The sequence below is a fragment of the Capra hircus genome, chromosome 15, assembly GCF_001704415.2.
Source record: "Capra hircus breed San Clemente chromosome 15, ASM170441v1, whole genome shotgun sequence".
Taxonomy (NCBI): domain Eukaryota; kingdom Metazoa; phylum Chordata; class Mammalia; order Artiodactyla; family Bovidae; genus Capra; species Capra hircus.
In genome coordinates this window covers 36,036,835-36,048,322 of record NC_030822.1, presented here as the reverse complement: position 1 = coordinate 36,048,322, position 11,488 = coordinate 36,036,835, and the positions used below count along the sequence as shown (strand labels likewise).

The following is an 11,488-nucleotide window of genomic DNA, read 5'->3' as shown; positions in this document are numbered from 1 at the left end:
CTATAGATTGCTTTGGATAATATGGCCGTTTTTAACAACATTAATCCTTCTAATCAAGGAACACAGGATATCTTTCCATTCCTTTTTATCATTTTCAACTCCCCTCATCAGTGTTTATACTTTTGAGAATATAGGTCTTGCACATCCATCGTTAAGTTTATCCCGTGGTATTTCATTCTTTTTAGCCTGATCATAAATGGGATTGTTCCCTGAAATTTTTTTTTCTGATAGTTCATTATTAGTGTATACAAAAGCAACAGATTTATGCAAATTAATCACAGAATTCTGCCTATTAACATACCGCAGGCTAACTGAGTGTCTTTTCTTCCTACAGCCATGGCCACAGCAGAGTCTATGTCCAATGAAGTCCTGCTCAGAGGCAAAAATAGGCAAGACCTCCAAGAGATGCTCAGAGAAGTAGCACTGGCAGTTGAGTACTAGTTGTCAAAGCTGTAGGAACACCTGGGTGTGACTTCTGCCCATACATTACAACACCTAGAAGAAAAAGACCTCCAGAAACAAATGCCAGGTGCAACATTCCTGGAAGAAAAGGGCCCTGGAGAAAAAGCTTAACCTGTCACGTTCAAATACTCTTTCAGAGTTACAGGAGTCTTGGGTGGAATCATTAGAGAAAAGGCAGAAGGAGGCAGAACAGGCACCGCAGGAACAAAGAGAAAGGCTGTCAGAACAGAGGCAACAACAAGAAGAGGCAGTGGGGGAAAAGGAAGCAGAGCTGAGGCAAACAATGGAGATCCCTGAAGAGTTCTGGCCATCTCCTGAAAAGACCCCAGAAGAAGTCATGGAAGATATGCAGAGACAAATCAAGGTCATGGAGGGGGCACTTTCTCACAGGAAAAGTCTCCCAGATAGAGAACTGGTGAGACATGCATCCGGAGGACTAGCCCTACAGGGAATTTACAAAACCAGTGACCAAAGGTGTCTCCTAGAGAAGAAAGAGGAGCTACTCTGTGTCCCCAAGGAGTTTGTACTCCGTGGCCCTGAGCACGGTACACGGATGGAAACAAAGGAATTTACATCTTCTCAAGAAGAATCCATGTTCACTCAGACTGTAGAGAAGCTGGGCTTCAATATAACTGCCTTAGCAAAGGGTGGAGGTTGGGGAATTAGCCTGGAAGCTGGTATGGATCAGAGCATGCATTCAGAATCCAAGAAAATACAACAGTCACATTCTAAACACTCCTATTTCTGCTCAACCAAGCTCATCTATATCCCACTGGCCTCCTGCATCTTTCCCATTGACCAGCTCCAACTTTCCAGGGCTGCTCTCCAGGATTTAAAACACATTGAAGACCTTTTGGGTCAGTCAGAAGACCCAGACAAACTACTCTTGCTGAGGCATAGGACTGAAGCCTTCTTCCAGAGGTTTGGGTCTCATGCTGATCAGGGCCCTCTGCACCTCGGGGGAATCTACTGGTGGAAAGCCATTTCAGAGGGTTTCCAAAAAGAGCAGCTGGCAGAAGTGAAACAGCAAGCAGCAGAGGCCCTGGATATTTACATAAGGGGCAGATACAGTGGCTTTGGAGTGAACATTGGTACAGATCTGGATATTTCAGACTCTCATTTGACAAAAGCCTCTCAGAGAACAAACTTCCAAAATCTCCACACCGAAGTCAAAATATCTGTGGCCCAGACAGGTGGCCCACCAGAAGCAAATGACTTTTTTGACTGGAAAGCTGGTCTAGTTGCCAATAATCAAACCTGGTATCTCATTGACCGTGGTCTTCAGCTGGTACCTGTTTGGGACATTGTCCTCTATGGCCACAAAGACGATTTTAAGGACGCTAGTAAAGTAGCTAACTGCCTGAGACACAACTATACTGTTCTGACAGAACTCACTGCCCAGAACCACGAGGGAGAAGAATTCTTGAATGTTGAGAAGGAGGCTAGAATTTTCCTAGAGGATGTGAAATCCTGGGATGTTTTTGATCCTGAAGAACAGCTCAAAAGGCTGATAAATTTCATGCAAAGATTGAGTCAAATAACTGAAAGTTATACCATTTGGACTAATATATGCCTCAAACACTGGGGTCTGCAGAATTTTCTGGTAAACACTGTCAACTGTTGCAAAAACATGTCCATTTATGAAACTAAATTTATTAAATCTCAGTTGAGTAGTCTCTTGGATCCTCACATTTATACAGTAACAAACTTTCCTCAGGCTCAATCCATTATGCAGTGGGTATTTCAGTCAGAACCAAAGGAAGACAATGTCCTTATCACCCAATTATCTGAATTAATTGAAATATTTAAGAAAGCACAGAATGACCTTAGGGAAGTAAAGGCCAACTCTGAATCCACAGAGTTGGTGGAGGAAGCTCAAAGAAAGCTGACTTATGAGGTCAGCTTGTCTCTTGGGTGCTTCTTGAAACACCTCCAAGAAACAGGGAAGCCAGACACACACGTCTTGCTACTTTTGATAGCATCTGGTGCAGGATATCATGTGGTTGACAATATATTTCAGCATCTCCTGGGGCATGATGAGTTACACTTCCTATTGGACAAAATGCAAACTGCGCAAAATAAATACCAAGAGCTCAAAAATATTTGCAGCTACAGGGCTCAGGCATTCCTGGTGCTCACAGGTCTGACAGCAACAGTGGGCATCAAAGCTGTTTCTCCGGAGGAGAAGACACAACGCTTGGCATTGATCAAACATCACATGGGACAATCTTTGACTAAAGAAGTTGTATATGTCCTCACCAAACCTGGAGATCATGATTGGGAAAAACTAGAAAAAGACTTGAGACTGCTCATTGATGGGAATTATGAGGCTACTGTCTCCTCATTGAAAGTGGAGGAGGTGATAAAAGAATTGCAAAGTGTCTTCCATGAAAAGAAAGAGCGCCATGAACCACATGATAATGAAAAGAAAAAGGAGGAAGTCATAGAAAATGGAGCCTTCCAAGACTTACTCCAGCGTCTAGGCCTAGAACATTACTACCCAAGAAAAATGAGCAGAGCTAACTTACAACTGATCCACAAGACTTCTGTGTACAACACCCAGCCCTGCTCTGAAAGAGAACTTCCCTTCTACTTCCTACAGAAGCTATTGATGCTGGATTATGGGCTGAGATACCTGATCATCAAACATGAAGAATACACAGAGAACCAAGTCTATTCAAGCACCTCAAATCAAGAAAAGGACGCTTTTGATCCATATGAAGATCTACCCGAAGAAAGTGCTCATCCTACTAAGACTTCAACAGCCACTAATGTCAGACCCTATGTTCACCCTATGGATATTCAGATGGCAATTCTTCACTGTGCAGATGATTTTGCCAGACAGTATATTTTGGACAAACTTTCCATTTGTCAGTTTGCCCTCCCCCTTCTCATACCTAATCCTTGCAATGCTCAAATTGAATTCTCTCTCTGGTCTCTCAGACAAATTCGAAGGAGCTGGCAGCAAGTAGGGAAATCACTAACAGAGAAGGACAATTACAAGAATCAACAGATATGTTGTTTCTCTGCCCCCATTGTGTCCTTTATTAGAGTTGGAACGGGCTTCTCTGCTTCCAAATCGCAGATCATGAACAGTCTTCTCAGTGAACGCAAACATGATGTCTTTTTTCACCGACATTGCAAAGGCAGCAGCAGAGACTGTCTCTTGATGGGAGGAGTGGTGGAAGTCACCTGGTTCTGTCCTGGGGGGGAAGAGCAGGACAGATTTGACAACTGCTTGACCTTTACCAATCTTCATGGAGATGCAAAGGAACATGAGAAGCAACTCGCCTTTTTGCAGGAAGTCTCTTCCATAATTGTGGTGCTCATGTCAACTTCTGATGACAATAAAGGAAACCGAAAAATAGTCTGTGACATGTGTCAGTCATCAAAACCTTTAATCCTTTTGCTTGATGATAAAGGAAAAGTCGCAGTCAATAAATCTGACTCAAGAGTGAAAATTGGGATCAGGAACAGAAATGAGGCAGAATTAATTGGGGAGCTCACAACTACAATCAAACGTTTGCTGAAGCTCTCTAACACTGCACTCAGCTTGGAGAACTGTGCCTACGTTGCTCGCAAGCAAGGAATGTTTATTGATGAAGACCAGAGAGATTGCAAGGAAGCCAAAGAAAAGGCAGAGAATCTAATGACCCTATTGAGAGAAATGGAAATACCTCAGGTCAAGGAACACTTACTACCTCTTCAGGGAAAACTGTGGCAATTTTGGTGTAAAAAGGACAAAGAACTCTATCATCTCAGAGAAAAGGGGAATCGCAGCATTGAACAACACAAAAGTGAGACTGAGGCAGAAAAACAAATGATAAGACAGAAACAGTTGAGAAAAGCCTTTCCTCTCAATGCTTTAATGCGTTCTGTCCTTGAAATTCTCCACAATCATTCAGAAACTCACACCAAACTCTACTTCCTCCAGTGGCTGAATGTAGCTTTGGACAACCTGACTGCAGGACACTTGAAAAATCTAAATGAGAAGAAAAAGGCATTGGTTCAAAAAGAAAAACAAGATGCCCCAAAGAGTATCTCTCTGAAAGATTGGCAAAAAGAGATAGAAGCTATTTCCAGAGAGATTAATGACTGTACCTTAGGAATTGAGCACATTCTCAGAGAAGCGGGCCAGATCTATGAAGCTCTGGAAGAAGCTTCACCCAGGAAAGATACCCTATTTCTCTCCCTTCCCATCATTGCTGCAGATCTGATGATATCTGGTGTTCCCATTGAGCTGATGGATGGGGATGTTTCATATGTGCCCTTGAGGTGGATGGCAGCTGTTTTTGACCAGCTTACTGAGCAACTTGGAAACAAGCGGCTCTTTGTTCTCTCTGTCCTTGGCCTGCAGAGTTCAGGGAAGTCCACCCTGCTGAATGCCCTTTTTGGGCTGCAGTTCACTGTCAGTGCTGGGAGGTGTACCCGGGGGGCCTACATGCAGCTTCTGAAAGTGGAGGAGACATTCACAGATGAACTAGGCTTTGACTTTGTGCTTGTTGTGGACACAGAGGGACTTCGAGCCCCAGAACTCAGCAACAAGTCCCAGAATCATGACAATGAGTTGGCAACCTTTGTCATTGGACTTGGAAACTTGACTCTGATCAATATTATGGGGGAAAATCCATCAGAAATGCAAGATATTCTACAAATAGTTGTCCAAGCTTTTCTGAGAATGAAACAAGTAAAAATCTCTCCCAGTTGCCTCTTTGTCCATCAGAATGTGGGGGAAGTTACAGCTAAAGATGATATTATGGATGGAAGAAGGCAGCTAGAGCAGAGATTGGACAAGATGGCAGCAACAGCAGCTGAAGAAGAGCAGTGCTCCGATGTAACCTGCTTTAGTGATGTCATTAAGTTTGACGTCAATACCCACGTCTACTACTTTGCTCACCTCTGGGATGGCAATCCCCCAATGGCCCCTCCCAATCCTCGCTACAGCCACAACGTTCAGGAACTCAAAAGCAGAATTCTTGTGACTGCCCAACAGGAATCTAGGGGAAGTATCATGAAGATATCAGATGTAAAATTCCGAGTTCAAGATTTGTGGAGAGCCCTACTGAATGAGAACTTTATCTTCAGCTTCAGGAACACTCTAGAAGTCATGGCCAAGAGCAAACTGGAAACCATGTATAACTCCTGGACATGGGAGCTGAGGAGTTATGTGCAGAGATTACAGGACCAGCTCATCAACCAGATTCAGAATGGAAAAATCCAGACACTTGAAACATATACCCTGGAGGCTCAAGTTACAGAGATATATGAACCCATCAAGCAAGGATTTGAAAAATATTTTAATGAAGACCCAGATAGTGAAGTGCTGGTTCAGTGGAAAGGAAATTTTGAAGATAAACTCATAACCCTTAAAGAGGCACTAATTTTAGATGTCCAAAGAAAAGCCGAAGAACTTATTAGTTTTAAAAAAAATCAAGAAAACCTGGATAACAAAAAGTCAGGTTATGAAAAGGAATTATTGGAAAAAAGTCAGAATTTGGCTTTATTTCCAAATGGCACTGAATTGAGCGAGGAAGAGCTCCATGAGAAATTCAACCCACTTTGGGAAAAATGGGTCTATGACGTGTCCTCAAGTCTCCCTCCAGCTGTAGAACCTAAAATTGAAATGGATTCTGAAAACATCCTTTTGGAATATTTCAAAAAGGAAAAAGACATAGCAAGCATACTGATGAACTATTCTGGAGAAAAGTTTGAAATCAACTATGACAAACATGTTAAGTTGAACAGGAAATATTGGGAACTCTTTACAATGACAATAGAGCCCCAAGATAAACACTCCATAAAGATGACTACTGACTGCATTATTTCAAAAGTTAATGAAACTGTTAACAAAATATCTCAGCAAAAGCATGATTACAATTCAACTTATTTCTATGAAATCCTGAGAATAATAGAAGAGGAGGTGAAGTCTGCACCCACTCAGAAAAGATACAGATTTACAAAAAAATATGAAATAGACTTATCATTGTGTTTATTCCAAAGAGCATCATGGAAGTTTAAGGAGATGCACAAGGCATTCAAGAGGGCAAATGATCCTGTAAACTATCTGCAAAGCAAGAAAGATGATTTCTTCATGAGCTTTAAGATCTCTTGTCAAGGAGCATCTTCAATTAAAACATTTGTTGACTTTCTGTGGAAGAAACTCACACCTGCTGTCTCTAGCACCATAAGGAAAAACATGGCCCTCAAAATTGCTGGGGACATTCGAACCACCTGCCGGGCATTCAATGAAAACAGAGCTAACCTGGAGAAACACATTCTCATCTCTCTGGCAGAAGAGGAAAATTTTGATAACTACTGGCAGTACCTTCATAATCCAGAATCATTTTTTAAGAATTACATTGAAAACAATGTTAAAAGATATTTTTCTGACACAGGAAGTGAAAAAATAAAGACTTTTCTACAAATGAGTTTAGATGACATCAAGAATGCCATCCTCTCAGCTATACAGACATCTACAGCAAGAGCTAAAGATAAAAGCAGCACAGCGTCTGGGTGGTTAGATTTGTTCTGTGATCACCTGGGAAGTACCTTGATCTTTCCACGAAAAGACTTGATAAGCATTGAACACCAGGAGATAAAAGATATTGAGTTTCTCAAAGAGGCCATGAGTAAAGCTTTGGATCCTGAAATGAAGAAGGTAGAACAGAACTGCTTGTCTAAACTTGTAGAAGAAATGATTCCTGAAATCCAGAAAATGCTCTCTGAACATCTCTGTGGCTGCTGGAAACAGTGCCCCTTCTGTAAAGCAATTTGTACAAATACAATCCCTACCCATGATGGAGACCACAGTGTTCCCTTCCACCGTTCAAAGGCTCTCAGTGGAAGGAGGTGGCATCAAACAGACCATTTTTCCATTGATTTCTGTACTAGCTCAGTATCAAGTGATGATCGTTTCATTTTGAATGATGGCAGGAGAATCCCGTATAAGACCTATAGAGAAGCAGGGGGGGAATATGCCACATGGAGCATCACCCCAGACACATCCACCCAGCCATACTGGAAATGGTTTGTCTGTCACTTCAGATCAAAGCTAGAAGAAAAATATCACCAAAGATTTATCAATAAAGGTGAAATTCCTGATGCCTGGAAGAAAATCACAAAGCAGGATGTGCTTGATGACTTGAAAAAACATTAACACTCAATGACCAGATAAGGGTTCCAGTATCTAAACAAAGAAGGCACTTTACCAGAACAAGCTTAAAATACCACCCACTCAGAATGAAAACTTTCCTTATATCAATTTTTTTCAAATGAAACATCTAAAACTAAATCAATCATAGTAAGAGTTGAATATTTCTTGAGTAGGAACCTTATTTTTCTTTTCCTCAATTCCTTCTTCTTTAAAAACAGCTGATTATATGAGTACATGATAAAATTGAATAAAGTGCATTTAATATACCAACTGCATATTTATATTATTATCTGAATGTTTTTATTTTTAAATATATAATGTTATATAAAGCTTCAAGAAAGTCATTTTCATAAAGGGAAATTAAAACCATTGTAGATGGCTACAAAATCTACAGAATAACTATACAAATATTTTTATCAATATATAGCTATTCACTGAAAGTTACAAATTCTTTTCATTTCTAAGTGCATTTTTTCACTCTATGAAATTGTGCGGAAGAGTTATTAATGCTTGAATGCAAAAACATTCATAGGAAATTCAAGATTTCCAATTCCCAAATATAATGCCATTTAGACCTATTCTATTATGGGAATTAAAAAAAAAAAGCAGAAACTTGGCCAGGATAGAGCCTGCATCAATTCAAGAAACAATATTAAACAAATATGAAAAATAGAACTTAAATAGCTTTTTCTAATTTAACCATTTTCTCTTCTTCCTGGGCACTTCGGCACTTGCCTGTGCATTTTTTTTTTTTGTATGTTATCTTTTTTAGTCTTATCTAATTTACCATCCATTATTTTTCATTGTCTGCAATTTACACTCAGCCTCAAGACTTTGCTTGGGACATACCTTTTCTGTTGTTCCCTTTAATGCAAGTACCTTTCCAAGAAGATAGACATTTTACAAGGTGCTGTAATATATCATAATTGACAAGGCCTTAATTCACAAAACTCAACACATTATGTTAATTCATTTTGTACTTAAACTTTCATTTCAAAGAATAAAATAATGCCATTTGTAGCAACATTGGATACAACTATAGATTACCATACTAAGTAAAGTAAGTCAGAAAGAGAAAGACAAATATGACATAACATACATGTGCAGTCTAAAATATGGAACAAACAAACCTATCTACCAAACAGACTCATAGACACAGAGATTAGACTTGTGGTTGCCAAGGGGGAAGAGGGCAGAAGGAGAGGAATGGACTAAGAATTTGAAGTTGATATATGCAAACTATTGCTTTTAGAATGGATGAAGAGCAAGGTCCTCCTGTATAGCACAGGGAACTGTATAGTCTCCTGGGACAAACCATAAAGGAAAAGAATATTTTACAAAGAATGTCTATATGTGTAAAACTGCCTCACTTTGCTGTACAGCAGAGATTGGCACAACATTGTAAACCAACTGTACTTGAATAGAAAAAAAGCAATATAAACTCTTTTTTTAAGATATAAATTATGTAATATTCTCTAATGTATTTTACTGCTTTTAATGCAGCCTAAAAACTAGTATAATAGCAGTAACAGAAAAAAAACTCAAGTTACAGTTAGTGGTGTATATTAGTGTCTTTAGCTCATTGTAAAGTTATTGAATGACCAAATCACCTTTGAAAGGCAGTTGGTACTGAGAAATATCATGGGTTTCTGGCTTCTTATCCAGCTATTGGAACCCATCTTATATGCAGAAGTGAGTAGTTTCTGTAAAGCCTTATTGATGTCTTGAAGATGAAAGTACTTGGTATTTATGTCATCAGTTCAGTTCAGTTCAGTTCACTCGCTCAGTCTTAAATAACTTTTTCTAATTTAACCATTTTCTCTTCTTCCTGGCACTTTGGAACTTACCTGTGCATGTTTTTTTTAAAAAGGTAAAGAAAAAAAATCACAGGAGTTGAGGTATTCAAAGCCTAGAGCTCTGTACAAGTCTGAGAAGGACCCATTTATGGAACAAGATTCATGACCAGGGAAAAAGGGCCATTTTAATCAAGGCTGTGAACCAGGTTAGGGCTTCCCTTGTAGCTCAATCGGTAAAGAGTCTGCCTGCAATGCTGGAGACCAGGGTTTGATTCCAGTGTCAGGAAGATGCCCTGGAGAAGGAAATGGCAACCCACTCCAGTATTCTTGCCTGGAGAATCCCATGGGCAGAGTGGCCTGGCTAGCTAGTCCATGGGGTCACAAGAGTCGGACATGTCTTAGTCACTAAACCATAGTGATAATTCAATAAGAAATGTTCCTGTGTATTAAACTGTAAGAAAATGCTTATCTCCAATAAAGCACCTTTGGGAATTTTCACATTATTTGAGCCATAGAGTCATGATCAGAAATAAAAATGAAGAACATTTTAAAGCCAACCAAGGACCTGAGAGGGGAGGAAATCTCCACTCTGCAAACCTATACCTTCTGAAACAATGACTTATGCTAGGTTCTCAAAGCTGATGATCTGAAGGAATCCTGACGCAAAGGAAAAAGTCACTCATGTCTGACATAGGGCCATTCATTGGCTTCCCTTTGAGAGTACACTCTCTACCGCTCCACAGCCTGTATAAAAACATACAGTACAAAGAAAAAAAATCAAAGGACTTGGATCTTCAGAGCTGGGAGACAGGAGTGCTCACTCTGCTATCTTTGTGCCCCAAGCATACTCTTCACTTTCAGGTAAAATGACCATGTCTCCAAAAAAATCATGAAACAGAAAAACTGCATAGAAATCAGATGTTCTTGAATAGATGGATTTTCCTTTTGTTCTTTAAAAATAGTCTCACTGAGAGTTGGAGGAGCCTCTGAATAGGATAAAGTTGAAATAGTGATAAAACAGAACCCATGCACAATATAGCACCTGACATCACTGCATCCTTGATAACTGTGCAATGTTAACATTTGTTCAATGCTTTTCATATTTGTTCAGTAAGTCCATTAAAAATTTTAACTAGCAAGCATTAAAATTGATTTTTATTTTCAGGCAAAATTCTTGTGTATAAACAAATAATTTTTTTACCAGTGCCTCAGGCATTTAAGTAGAATGATTACTAAATGCAATTCTGAGACGGTGTCAAGAGTTCCCTACAAAATGGCTAGACATAAGTTGGGAATGAGGGTAGATGGAAACATATGAATGCTTTTTTCTATGATAGTAGTGGAGAGTAAAATGCCATCAAGGTGGGCTCACAATCAAAGTGTCAATGGGTTGAGGTCAGTGAGGGAGACCTCAGGAACACTGGAGTAGGGTGATAGAGTTCATAGGGATGAGAATCATATAGTCATCAAAAGCGGGAGATGCTGGGCCCAGTGTAGGTCACATATATTAGAGATGGCCAGCGTCGTAAGGTCATTGAAGGTAAGGGTCACATGAAAGTCTCTCAGAGTCACTGAAAATGTGGATCTTGGAAACAAAGGAATCGGGGGTCACCATATCAATAAACATAAGGAATTTCCAGAGTGATTTAAGCAAGACAGGACAAATCCTGCAGGAATGGGGCTAGGAGAGTGACGGATTCTAGCACAAGATAAAGAACACAAATACAATGTGAGATGCTTCTCAGGGGGCACCAATGGTGAAGAACTCACTTGCCGACGCAGGAGATAAAACAGATGGTGAAGTTCAATCCCTAGGTTGGGAAGACCTCCTGGAGAAGGAAATGGCAACCCACTCCAGTATTCTTGCTTGGAAAATTCCATACACAGAGGAGCCTGATGGGCCACATTCAATGAGGCCGCAAAGAGTTGGGCATGATTCAGCACCAGCACATGCTTTAAAAAAGATGGAAATTTGCACTAAGAAGATTTTCACTTAGGTCTCTAAGTGAATGAAGTGTACAACAGACTATTACAGACTAATTATTTCTGTCATCCCTAAATCCATAGGGATTTAAGA

At 40.0% G+C, this 11,488-nt stretch overlaps 1 pseudogene across 1 annotated transcript; it reads left to right on the top strand.

The window, feature by feature from the left end:
* Positions 337-7,890, top strand: LOC108637674 (annotated as a pseudogene). The gene has a single exon (XR_001919231.1). The product of XR_001919231.1 is annotated as an interferon-induced very large GTPase 1-like (transcript).